At 43.1% G+C, this 12,923-nt stretch overlaps 1 protein-coding gene across 13 annotated transcripts in view; it reads left to right on the plus strand.

The window, feature by feature from the left end:
- Phactr1 (phosphatase and actin regulator 1) overlaps positions 1–12,923 on the plus strand; it is a 474,687-nt gene that overhangs the window by 255,987 nt on the left and 205,777 nt on the right. Inside the window, exon 1 of one of the 13 annotated variants that reach the window (XM_076573235.1) lies at positions 8,515–8,780. The exons of the other annotated variants lie outside the window; for them this stretch is intronic. The gene's annotated coding sequence lies outside the window, so the exon portion shown is untranslated. Of the gene's footprint in view, positions 1–8,514; positions 8,781–12,923 lie in introns of those variants that run through there. 13 annotated transcript variants of the gene reach the window in all.

The raw sequence follows: 12,923 nt of genomic DNA on the forward strand, positions 1-12,923 counted from the left end.
TCTTTTTTGGCTGCCCAAAGCCCTCCTGACTTCCCCTCCAGAATGAGCAGTATGCTACACTTTCCTCCCAGCCTTAGTATGGGTTATGCATGCAGTGTTAAGCAGCCTGTGGCCACTACCCAGACTCAAATGAAACACAGAGGTTTCTGCCACCTTGTCCTGGGTCTTTGAGGTTGAACCTGGGCATGGAATCACATTTGTCTTGGTGAGGCTGTGAGAAGTGCCTTGGGATGTCTGGTGAGCACTGAAATGTGAGACTTGGTTACTTTCCCATGGTATGCCAGAAGACAAGAAGAAAGGGGAGGAGATGGTCAAAGTGGACTATCTTAGGCAAGAAATTAAAAAAAAAATGACAAGAAACTTACAGTAGAAGATCTTTTCTCTGGCAGAAGAAAAGTACAAGCATCTAGATGATGGCATAAAGCCAGAGGGAAGGAGCGGGCCCAGCTGGGGCTCAGGTCGGTGGAACCCGCCCTGGCCGGATCAGTGGGCTGGGCAGCCCTGCAGAATCTCAGAACCGCTGTTCGTTCTCCACTCTAGCAGTGTTTTCTGTGTCTCTGGAATATCAATAGTTCCTTGTTAGGAGGGACATCCTAGCCCCGGTTTTAATTTCATGAAGATGATAAAATATCTAATAGGGCCACTGTGACATGTGTAAGGTTGAACAAATTGAGTTCGTAACACAGGGATGTCTGTGTTAACGATCCAGGTAAAGTTGGTTTGAGGAAAAACCAGCATATCATAAATACATTAACTAAAAATTTACATCACACCATGTATACATGAGTGAAAATACAACATTTTTTTGGACTCAGATTATGTCAAAAATAATGTGTCCTCTTATGCCAGCATTAATACCCTCCTCCAATTAGAAAAATGCATGATGTAATATGCATGAAAATGCCAGAATAAAACTTAGCATTTCTTATGCAAAGTTAAAAATTAGTTTTAAAATAGTAGAAGTGGGGGGTTGGTGTTTCAGAAGAAGAGAGGGACCAGTGGGAGAAGAGGGAGGGAAAGGAGAGTAATGGGGGAAGGGAGAAACCATGATTCATGTATCAACAGGAATATCCAACCTGTGGTCCCTGGGCCTCATGCTTCTCATGATAGCTATGGATGTGGCCCAGCACATTTGCTAATGACAGTGTCATATCGCCAAATCAAAAGTTTGGGCACACATTCTACACATTGCACATGTGTAAAAATATCAGAAGCCTATCATATAATCAATATGCTAATAAAAAATTAATTAAAAAAAAATCACCTTCTTTTAAAAGCCACCAGCTTAAAATCAGGTTATATCAAGTGTCCATTCTGCCTGCTCCCCTCTTGGCATTGATTGCTAAGGGCTCTGGAATTCACCTTTGGATTTGTAAACAAATATAAAAGACCTAACCAGAGTGGCATACATCCTGTAAGCAGGTGGCGGATGGGCCAGCATTTATTACTGGCCCCTAGCCTGTAATTAGCTGTGAATTAAGTAGTCAAAATTTACTTGGAAAATACATAGTCTCAAATCCTAGCAAGGTTCAGCCTGGAGGATTTATCTCACCATCATTTCAGAAAACAGGCAGGGCTTATTTTTCTTGCATAATCCTTTGAGTGCAATTCCTGACAGTGTTTACCACAGAGAAGGAATTAACAACCTCAGGGGATGAGGGAGCCAGGGCTAGGCTCCTGCAGCCTCGCCAGACAACACCTGGGCTCCTCCTCCCCGCTCCCTCTCCATTTCTGTTTCCCTTCTTGTAAATTGGGGTGCAGGATAGGAGGACCAGGCTTATTTCCAGAGTCCTGGGAGACTCTAGGAAGCAGGCATCTGGGAATCTTTCACAGACACCAGCACAGGGATTTTGTGGTTTTATATCCATGGAGCTGGCTTGTTCGGTCCAAAAGGAGGACGGAAGTGAACTTCTCTTTTCTCCTGGGGCTCTCCTCTCCATTGAGATGCACAAGGATGGGGGTGCTGAACAGGCTGGGTGACTCACAGGGCCTGAAGGAGAAGGCAACGAGTGACATCCCTGAGCTAGAGAGACAGATGCCACATCATTGCTGCTGCATTCTCTGTGCTGATTTCCCGGGCCCTTGTGCCTGGCAGAGCCCTGTTCAGCCCCTGGGAGTCACAGGGCAATGACCTGCTTCTCAAGAACGGCCTCTGGAGACTGCTGCCGCACCCTGGCATGCCTCCCTGATGGCCTTTTCTCTGCAGAAAAGTCAAGAGTGTTAGGCTTAGCATCCTCGAGAAAGTGCAGCTTTTCTTCAGAGTTCAGAGCTCTCTGCTCTTTCTGTCATTGTTTGACAGTCCCGGATCACACAGAACTTTTACAATGAGCAACTGGGTGTGAGACTTAGCATAAAAGACACCAGAGGATTAGGGACTAGTTGGGAACTAATGGGGTGGGGGGGACTATACTGTGTGCCTTCTTTGGGATCTTAGACAAATGCCTCTGCACTTTTGTTGCCTTATGGAAATTTTGGGTCATTATTTGTTGAGATACATTTTTTTCTCTCACAAAAGTTTCAGTTAGTTTTAAAGTTATGGGGGAAGTTATCATTTTCTGCATACTATCTAAATGTAAACAAAAGTCATTACTGCTTTGTTTAGGTATTGATGTGGCGACGACAAATTCTTCCATTTGTTTTCAAATGCTGATGGGAGAAGGGTCTGGGCAAAATCTTGTCCTGTTGATACTGAGGCCAGCAGAAGTACAGCTCTACCTGCCTGGACTTCTGAAGGGAGGGTGGGAGAGAGTGTCACTGTTTAGTGTCCCCCAAAACCGCTCTGATGACAGTGCAAAGAGAAAACATAATTCTGAACTTCAATGGAGACATTTTTGCCGACTTTAAAGAAATGTTTTCCAAAATGTGTCCTCCTGGATACCTGCTTCACAGATGGAAATAGATGTGGAGTTTTCAAGGCCAAACTCGTAAGGAAAACTGAGCTAGCAACATTGGATAGACAGATGGCCTCCATCCACAGCTCTGGCTCTGCCTGTGAGCTTCATAAGTCTCCTAAGATTATAAGTGCGTGTGCTTCTTTCCCCAGATTTATCTTGTTGTACTCTTCTTTTTATTTATTTGATTGATTGGGTTTTGGTTGTGTGTGTGTGTGTGTGTGTGTGTGTGTGTGTGTGTGTGTGTGTGTGTGTGTGTGTGTGTGGTGTGTGTGTGAAGTATCTTCCTCTATCTCTCTTCACCTTATTTTTAATGTTTCAGCAATTCTTCCTTTCATACACATGCAGTGTATTTTGATCATATCCACTCCCACCCACCTCCTGTCCTTAACTCCTTCCTGATCCACACCCACTCCCACTGAACCCAAAGTTCATCAGTTCAGCCGGCCAGTGGGCTCCGGGGGTCCTCCTGCCCCAGCCCACCCCCAGCACAGGGATTGCAGGCAGACGCACACCTGGATTCTGACTCTGAAGATTGAACTCAGGTTCTCACACTTGCATGACAAGCACTTTACTGACAAAGCTACATCCCCAGTCCTAAAACTGAGATGCCCCTGTCTCAGCCTGCCTAGTGTTGGGGTTACAGATGTACACATTCCACCTGGAACTTCCTTGTTTTTGTTGTTGTTGATGATGATGATGATGATGATGATGTGGTGGTGGTGGTCGGATGGTTGAGTTTATCGTTGGTTTTGTTTTCTGTTTTGAGGCAGACTCTCACAGTGTCATGCCCCCACCCCCCACCCCCAACACCCTGCTATGCTCAAGTTCGGGCAATCCTATTCCCTTACTCCTGACCCCTGCAGAAGCTGGACTGTAGGCATGCAGCACTGTGCCAAGCACTCTTGTTTGGTTAGTTGGGAGTTTTGGGCAAAATCTCACAGGTAACCAGTGCCCTGTAGGGAAGTTAATGTGCTGTGCCAGATTCCTCTCAGGAAAGGATGACACAGAGTTGTGGGCTGTCGCTCACTGTAAGAGACAGAGCAACCTAACACTGAGGGTCCTGCATGCGTTTTCTTTTCCTGGCAGATGCAGAGCTCAAACTATACCATTGTAACCAAGAAGAAATAGCTGAAGGTATTTATTCAGTGACTTCTAGTTAGCAGAGTAGTGGATGCTAATTAAATTGTTGAATTGATTGTAAGTTTGCTCCATTTCATTTGGGTGTGAGAGGCTTCGTCTTTTCCATGGCCAGACTATATGTTCCATAGCCAGACTATATATCCTCTGCCAGGCTGGGGACTTTGGCGACCTTGTGACCTCAATGCCTAGGACAGTTTGGGTCAGGATATCTCAAGTATTTTATTCCAATAAATTCTCCATTTTGGAGGGCAGCACCCCACATGGCGGCCTCCTAGCCTCAAACCCATGGATGTCATGAGCATCACCCACACACACACACACTGTGACAGACAAAGCTGTCTCCAAAGACTGCCTGATGTCCTCTGGATGATACTATTGCCTCAAGGTGAGAACCCCAGACTGGGTGGGTTGTGCCGAGGGAGCTCACCAAAGCAAGGGATCCACATGGATTTAACTTTTGGGGAGGCTTTTTCTGCAAGGGGACTGGTTTGGACAGAGAAATCCTCAGTTGGTGAATACTGTGATGTACGTAAAGAGGGGAGAAGAGCCACTCCCCTGGAGTTTTGGATTACAGACAACATCTATTCCTCCCTTCCTTTTTCCAAAGCTCTGCCAATTATAGGAATTATCCGTGACCTTCCCCAGATAGGGGAGAGACACTCTTTGTCTCAGTGTGGTAGAAAATGAAATAAGGTTTGGAGGAATTAAACAATATGGCTCAGTTTCTTCAATAGAGGTTATGATTTCCAATTAGGCCTTATACTACAAGACGGTATTTAAAGAATGGCAAATCACATACCAATGTATCTGGCCTTAAGGAGAAGAACTATTGAAAAGAACAGTTCTTCAGCAGGGAGAGGAGGATGGAAAGGTTGTGTTGGATTCACGATGCTGTGGAGGAAGAAGGATTGCTCTGTGTAGGTTGAGTAGTGTGGAGCTGGAGAAGCAATGGTTAGAGAGACCAAGATGAGTGGATTTTGGCCAAAAGCACTCATAGGAAGATCAGAGGAGAGAGACAAAAGCTATACAAAATCTTAAGAAGGCCAGGCATGCTGGTTGTCCTGTTAGATTCTCCCACCCCACCCCACCCCACCCCCACCCCTTTTTTTTTTTTTTTTTTTTTTTTTTTGGTCAACCTGACAAAAAGCCAGTGTCATCCAGGAAGAGGAAGCTTCAGCTGAGAGACTGTCTCCATCAGATTGGCCCACAGACAAGCCTGCAAAACATTTTTTTTTTTTTTGATTAGTGACTGGTGTGGGAGGTCCCAGCCCACTGTGAGTGGTGCCACCCCTGGGCAGGCGGCCCTGGGTTCTGTAAGAAAGCAGGTTGAGCAAGGCATGAGGAACGAGCCAGTAGGCAGTGTTCCTCCATGGCCTCTGCATCTGTTCCTGCCTCAGGTTCCTACTTGAGTTCCTGCTCCGATTTCCCTTGATAATGGGCTTTTACTGGAAGTAAAAAGCAGGCAAAGCCCCTCTTCCTCAAGTTGCTTTTGGTCATGGTGTTCACTGAAGCAATAGGAAGCAAACAGGAACAGGGGCACATACCTACAATTCCAGGACTCAGCACGCTGAGGCAGGGAGACAGAAAGTTCAGTGGTAGCCTGAGCTAGGTGGGGAGTTCTAGGCCAGCCTGTGTCACATAGTGAGGCCTATTCTCAAACAAGCAAGCAAGCAAACAAACAGAACCGAAATAAAAGCCTGGAATTAGATGATTGATAATTCCTACTTTCCACCCAGGAAAAGGCATAAGGTGACCAGAGGCAGTCTGGACCTCAGGTGATAGGAATTGGTCAAACAAAACTGTGACTCTGGTCTCACATCAGGTCTCATGTTCTAGTTCTCTTCTGTGGCTGACCCCCCCCCCAAAAAAAAAAAATACTGTCGTGCTAAAAATAGAAGTCAGGACCTGGGGCATACTAGGCAAGCTCTCCACCTCTGAGGTATACCCCCAGACTGCGGGACTCGTTTCTAACTGTTTAATAATAAACACTCATATACTCCATCTTTGGATGTAGCTGCTGCTCAGCAAACTTGTCTGTTCTTCACTCATTACTCATGAAAGTCCCCGAGGAGGCACCTCACTTTTTAGATGTGGAAACTGAGTCTCAGACAGGTTCAATAACCTGCAGGCCTCTAGCTCTTCAGACCTTTGCCCAGCCACCTCCTAAGCAACCTGCTAGGCACCATCGACAGCTTTCTCTTCCATCATCTTAGCTTAGCTTGCTTATCTATAAGTTGAAGGGTCTGAGTTTATGAATTCCTTTGGGGTCTACCCTTATGTTTCATGAATAATAAATTTTACCTCCTGGACAAGTCAGACATGATTCAGTTGCTTAATTCCATATAGGGAAGACTTTTTCCGTTAAAAGGAGGTGGGTTTTTAACATTTCTTCCTGTTGAGGGCCTTGACTACCTCTCAGGTCTTGCAGGACCTGCTAACCTGGGCCTTCCCTGAGGGTATGACTGTGTTCATTAATTTGAAATTATATTATTATTGTTATTCATTGTTGTGTGTGATGGTGCGTGTGAATGCATGCACATGTGCCACAGTGCACATGTAGAGGTCAGAGGACATCTGTCAAGTGTTGGTTCTCCTTCCACTCTGGGACCTGAATCGGGCTCAGGTCATCCAGTTTACATGGCAAGCACCTGAGCCATTTCACAAACCCTGTTTATTTTTTGTTTTTTCCTTAAAAAAAAATCTGGCGTACACCTTGTTATGAACAAACTGATGATGGTTTTCCTTTTTTTTTTTTTTTTCATTTTTGCCTAATTCATTTGCACAGCAAGGAAATCCGATTTCCCAAGTTCACTTGTAGAATATTGCCAAGTAAAAAAGAGAAGAGGACTTGCTTCCCAGAGGCTGGGGAGGGAGAAGGGTGATCACTGGATGAGGAACTCTGGCCAGGTGGAAGTGGGACATTCTGGTGTGTTAGTGGATAGTGTGGGGACCACGTAGAACAGTGGTGCACTGATTTTGAAGAGCCAGAAGGAAGGATTTCTACCATACAGAAATGATAACCGTAGGTAAATATAGGATTTCAGCCTAATTTAAAAGTTGTATAATACCATGTTACTATGTACAAACTTTATATTTTTGTGCATCAGTTAAAAACAACTCAATTTACACTTTTGTAAAAGTGTGAGTTTCCTCAAGATAGATACCAACAGAACAGAATAGCTGTGCTCACCGTACTGACTGGAATCAGTGTAGGAGCACAGCATCAAGTTGGCAGTGCTCATGATGCAAGGGTTCACGAAAATGCTAGGAAACCTTCTCTTTAGAGACCAGCAGATAGTGAAAGTTTTACACTTTCTCTGACTCAGAGAGCAAATGCGGCCATAAGCAATATATAAGTGAATGAGGATGGCTATGTGCTAATAAAACTTTATTTACAAAGAGCAGCAAATAGGCCAGATTTGAAGTGAGGGTCATAGGTTGTCTACCCCAACTATACTCCAAGGTATGAAGGAACAGACAGAGATCCCAGATATGTCACTTGAAGCTATGTGACCTTCATTAGATTGTGCCTCAGTTTTCCATATCTACAATATGGTGAGTCTACTAGTATCTGCATATAGGGTTGATGGAAGGATTAAATGAGATTATACTATCCAGCAATAGGCACAGACCCAAGCATATAGCAGTCAGTAAGTTGTGGATATTATTTTAAATGTTCTCTCTCTCTTCCTGGTCTCTTAATTTCCTGCCTTTCACTGGGTTAAGTGAATTGACATCAAATCCTTGCTTGTGAGTGCTATCATCAAATGTTCATTTGCATTCACCTGTCAATATCTCCAGACTTCTTTCTTGACTTTGAAGGATAATGTATATGTTGGTGGCTTCTACCAGCTTGTGAAGTAGACTCCCCAGGCATGTTACACACAGGACCTGGCACGTAGCCCAACATGCTGTGCTGGTGTATAGCTAATGGGGGAGGAAGGAAGCGTGAAGAATGACAAGATGAAGAATTTGGGAAAGAATGAACTAATGCCTTGGAAATCTCGTGGAATTTCAATTAAATTGGAATTCTGATGGGGGAGATTTTAGCATTATGTGTGCATAAATAGCTCAGTTTCCACAGTTTTTCACATGTGGAATCAATTAGCCACTTGGCTCTGTTAATTAGGGATTCCCTGAAGTGGAATCCATCGCTCATAAACTAGGAACATTAGAACTCGTCAAAGCACTCGCTTTCCAAACGATCTATTTATGTTATAGCTGAACCAAGGAAGATAAATCACACATGCAAAACAGCTGTCTGCTGGAGTGAAAAGCCTCCGCCTTCCTGCAGATTGAGGCTACTCATTTCAGTCACTCCTGTGCTGAGTCAGTGAGCATCCCATGATGTGTGGCGGAGGCGAAGGAGGAGCTTCCACACAGCCTCCAGCTTCCCTAGGCTCTGAGATAGAGGGAGCAGGACCCCACTGCTTTGTGCTGGAGCTTGAGTCAGGTCAGTCTTCCATGTGGACGACAGTCCTGTGCACTCTGGGGTAAACAACCACTTCCTCTCCTCCTAGAACGCCAGGAACAAGCCCCCACCTCAGCTGCACGGATAGGTGATGTCCCTGGGCATTACTTAGAGTCGGATGGGAGGCAAAGCAGTGCCCCAGTTGCAAACCACTGTTATGGACAAGTGATTTAGGAGTTCCTGGGATGAGCAATGATAACCTATCCCTATTACTATACATTTCTGATTTCTCAGGAGAGTCTTGTTTTCATAGATTCTGCTCATTGGCCCAACAGGTATGTGTAAGCCTAGATGGCTCTGTATTCTGATTTTTTTTTATTTTAATTGTAAAATCTGGTTACCATGCCTATACAGTGTCTGTCATGGGTAGATCTTAAAATGTGAACACATTTATTGTGTCATCATTCACTCTGTGTGTGTGTGTGTGTATATATATATATATATATATATATATATATATATATGCAAATAATTGATGCTTTTCCCTATAGTTAATGACTGTGGCTGTAATTCTATCCCAACAGTGTTATAATCTCTTGAAATCTGTTTCATTTCAAATTTTAGGCAGAGAAATGTAGATTTAAAGATGTATTATCATTTGAGGTGTGTGTGTGTGTGTGTGTGTGTGTGTGTGTGTTGCCACGTGTAGGAGTGAACACAGAGCCAGAAGAGGGCATCAAATCCCCCAGAGTTAGAGCTACAGGTGGTTGTAAGTTGCCCTATGTGGGTGCTGGGAAACAAATTTGGGTCATGTCAATAACAATATGTGCTTAGCCACTGAGCCATCTCTCCAGCCCCAGAACGCTATATTGTGATTGATCTGACTTTTCCCATATCGGTGGTAAAAAGATTAATCTTTTACGGTGGAATTACATATTATGCAATCATTGATTGTTCTAATAATGTGTCAGGTGTGATGGGCAGGAAAAGGCAGCTGTTCGGATGAGTATTTTTCTTTCTGTCTACCCCAGTGCCGTTCAGGTAAGCTGTAATGTCCGAAGGGGGTTCATTGTCTTTGGAGAACATTTCATTTACTAAAGTAAGAGTGGTACTCATGACTTTGAAACAGGTATCCAAAATGGCCACTTTGTAAAATTGGTTTTGCCAACAATGAAAAATGAAAATCAAGGCGTATGTTCCTGACATGCTCTTAGACCAGGTGCTGCCGAGAAGGTGACTATTTAGCCTGTAAGAAGAAAGCCCAGCTGCAGAGCAAGGTGAGAGGTTAGCCTTCACACCGGGTCTTGAAGATCCTTATGTTAGGAAGGATATGCATGCAGATTTCCACATCACTACCTATGAGACTTACAGAACTGACTAGTCTAATAAATATCACATTTTCAGTATCAGAGAAAGCAGTTCAAAAAATACAATCTTTTATTAAATATTATAGAATAGTCATGGTGAGATTTTTCCTGCTATTATTAGCTGTGGAATAACTTTAACAAATTATTTATGAGCCTATTCTTATATTTACCATTCATTAAAGAGAGAGATTTTTGCACTGAGCATGAGTGCTTTGAGATTTTATTGTGGCCCATTATATTTTAAATCTGAGCATTTCTAAAATATGGTTATTTTGAGCTTGCTATATTTTCCCCATGTCTATGGAGTGTGTGTATGTGTGTGTGTGTATACACACACATATATATATATATATATATATATATATATATATATATATATATGCACATACGTGTGTGCATGCAGTGACCTGCAGCTGCCATTATCCCTGTTTGACTGGGAGGAACTGTGGAAAACAGATGACAAAGAGATCCCTTATTTATCAGCTCTCTGTCCTTGTGAATCCACTGCTGGGCAGTGGAATAAATCCTGCTGCCGTGTCCACAGCAGTATTTTCGGATTCTTCTTTCCATGTGTACACAGCATCTGTGGTGGTTTTGTTTATGAAATACTATGTTGTAAACTGTGTGTTGTCTCAAACTGTAGAAGAGAAGTTTGAATTTTGCTGTTTTGTTGTTATTTTGGACTTCTGGTAAACATCTGTAGTTAAAGAAAGTCTCAACTTTGTGAAACTTACAAAAAAGCAGTTGGATGTGATGGCGCACTCCTGTAATCAGAGGCTGAAACAGGTTTGAGAGTTCAAAGCCAGCCTGGGCTCCTTTGTGAGACCTTGTTTCAAACACGAAGACAGAACTGTCACTTTGGAACTGGTGACACAGCTGTGTGGCAGAATGCTTGCCTAGCATTTATGAAGCCTGTATGTAGTTCATTAGCCAGCATCACAGATTTAAAAAAAAAAAAAAAAGTCCTTCACTTCCATTCCTGGATGTTACAGAGTGAACAGACCTCCTCCTGATTTCGTGTTTTCTCCAGCATTAAGGCATCATCCATCTTACTGCACAACCACTTGTACAAAGAGAGAGGCAACCCAGACCAGCAAGGTCTCAACAAAGGCACTGGCTGCAGTTTCTATACAGGAAGATACATACAGACTGATAAACAAAGGTCCCACAGAAAGAGCCAGCAGCACTATGTATGACTCAGTATCTTCCCCCACCCAGACTCCAAAATATTAACAGCACAGAATGACCTGCCAGTTCTTAGCCATTGGATTTGCAGTAGCCATAACATCTGCACCCCTGCTTCTTGGCAGGGTCCTGGCTTGGAAAAATGAAGACTATTTTTGATTCCACCCTCCACCCCCTGTACCTCATTCCAGTCCCAACTGCATCACAGCTGGAACTCTGGTGTCCTTTTGAGTTCAGGGTACAGCAGCTGCACATCCTTGACTTATCTTAGCTAATGTTATCACCAGAATACTGCATAGCAAAGTATAATTACCAATTTTATGGACAAATTTTCCCTAAGGAACCATCTGTTAAGAGGCTCCATTAAAATACTGGGTCCTCTGACAGAAAGCTGTAGGTAGCAGCCATTGGCAATTGTCTTTATAATAGTCCTATAATGCTGTTTATTTCTAGCTGTTTATCCTAGTTGGCTAGACTCAAAACAGTTGACTCAGTCTGTCAGAATCTGCAAACATGACTGGCACTTAAATGGCTTCATCCTGTACAGTGCCAGAATGCTGTAGCTCTGAGGACAGCTGGCATGCCATCCTCCCATCCCTCCGAGTGCCCTAAACAAAGAGTTACTTTATAGTTTTTAATAAAATGGTTTACAGTTTATACCAAATACAATAGAGAAAAATGGCCCCAAGAAATCATCTAAAATCCCTATATCATCTTATCTTCAGAAAAATCTGAAAATTGGTTTCTATAAATCTGTCTGACCAGTAGATTCATATTCTCTCTCTTCCCCTCCATCCCCCTAAACGTGTATTGAATTGAATTCATAAAAGGCAGATCTAGGTCTGTTGGACAAACCAACTTTTGCTAAAGTACTTAATATAGATTTTCTCCTCCAACCACTTCCTGTCATGTTGTACTTTATGGGAGAAGTTCAGTTATATCTTCTGCCTGGTGGAGAGCCTCTCCCCAGTGGGTGTGGCTGAGGGCTGAGGGTAGAACAACCCAGCTTCTGGTTCTGGGCAAGGTCTTATCTGTGACTTACACAAAGGACTTGTTTGTCAAACTGATACATTCTAACTGTGCAGACTTCTCCATTTGTCAAAAGCAAATCTTTAGTCTGGCTTGCGCTCCTGAATTGACTCTTTCTTGAATCAGCAGAACTCTGTATGTCCCCTAACGTTTTTTTTTTTTTTTTTTTTTTTTTTTTTTTTTTTTGGTTTTTCGAGACAGGGTTTCTCTGTGTAGCTTTGCGCCTTTCCTGGGACTCACTTGGTAGCCCAGGCTGGCCTCGAACTCACAGAGATCCGCCTGCCTCTGCCTCCCGAGTGCTGGGATTAAAGGCGTGCGCCACCACCGCCCGGCGTCCCCTAACGTTTTATAACTGTCAGAGGGAATGATTATATTTGCATTTGAGCCAGTATGAATGGTCAATTTTTTTTTTCTTTTTCTGGTAGAGGCAAAAAGGCAATTTGCTTCCAATGTTTCCTGAGGGATTGTTCAACAAATATCAAAGGCACCCGGTTTTCTTCTGCTCAGCGTCTCTGCTCCAGATCTCAAGCCATTCTCGTTTAAATAAATTCCTCTGGTATCACTGATGTTCTCTTGTCTTGCTGCATGGTTGTGAATGTGTTTGAATTACTCTTGGCCTTTCTGATTGATTTAGCTATAAGATTAAAACACAAATTATTTCATTTTCCCAAAACAAAAATTAATTATAGATATGTCTTATTAGAGAAGCCAGTGTCCTCTGCTGTAGTCATTTGTCTATAAATACTATATTTCCATTCTTCATTAGAGTGTCATTTTCATGTAAATTAAATGCTAAAGGGTAAAAATAGATTTAACATCCAACTGAAGGTTGGATTTGTTTAATTCCACCATACCATTTTAGTGCATTTTTAACTTTGTGCTTAAATCATTCCTACA

Source organism: Peromyscus maniculatus, chromosome 5 (assembly GCF_049852395.1).
Source record: "Peromyscus maniculatus bairdii isolate BWxNUB_F1_BW_parent chromosome 5, HU_Pman_BW_mat_3.1, whole genome shotgun sequence".
NCBI lineage: Eukaryota > Metazoa > Chordata > Mammalia > Rodentia > Cricetidae > Peromyscus > Peromyscus maniculatus.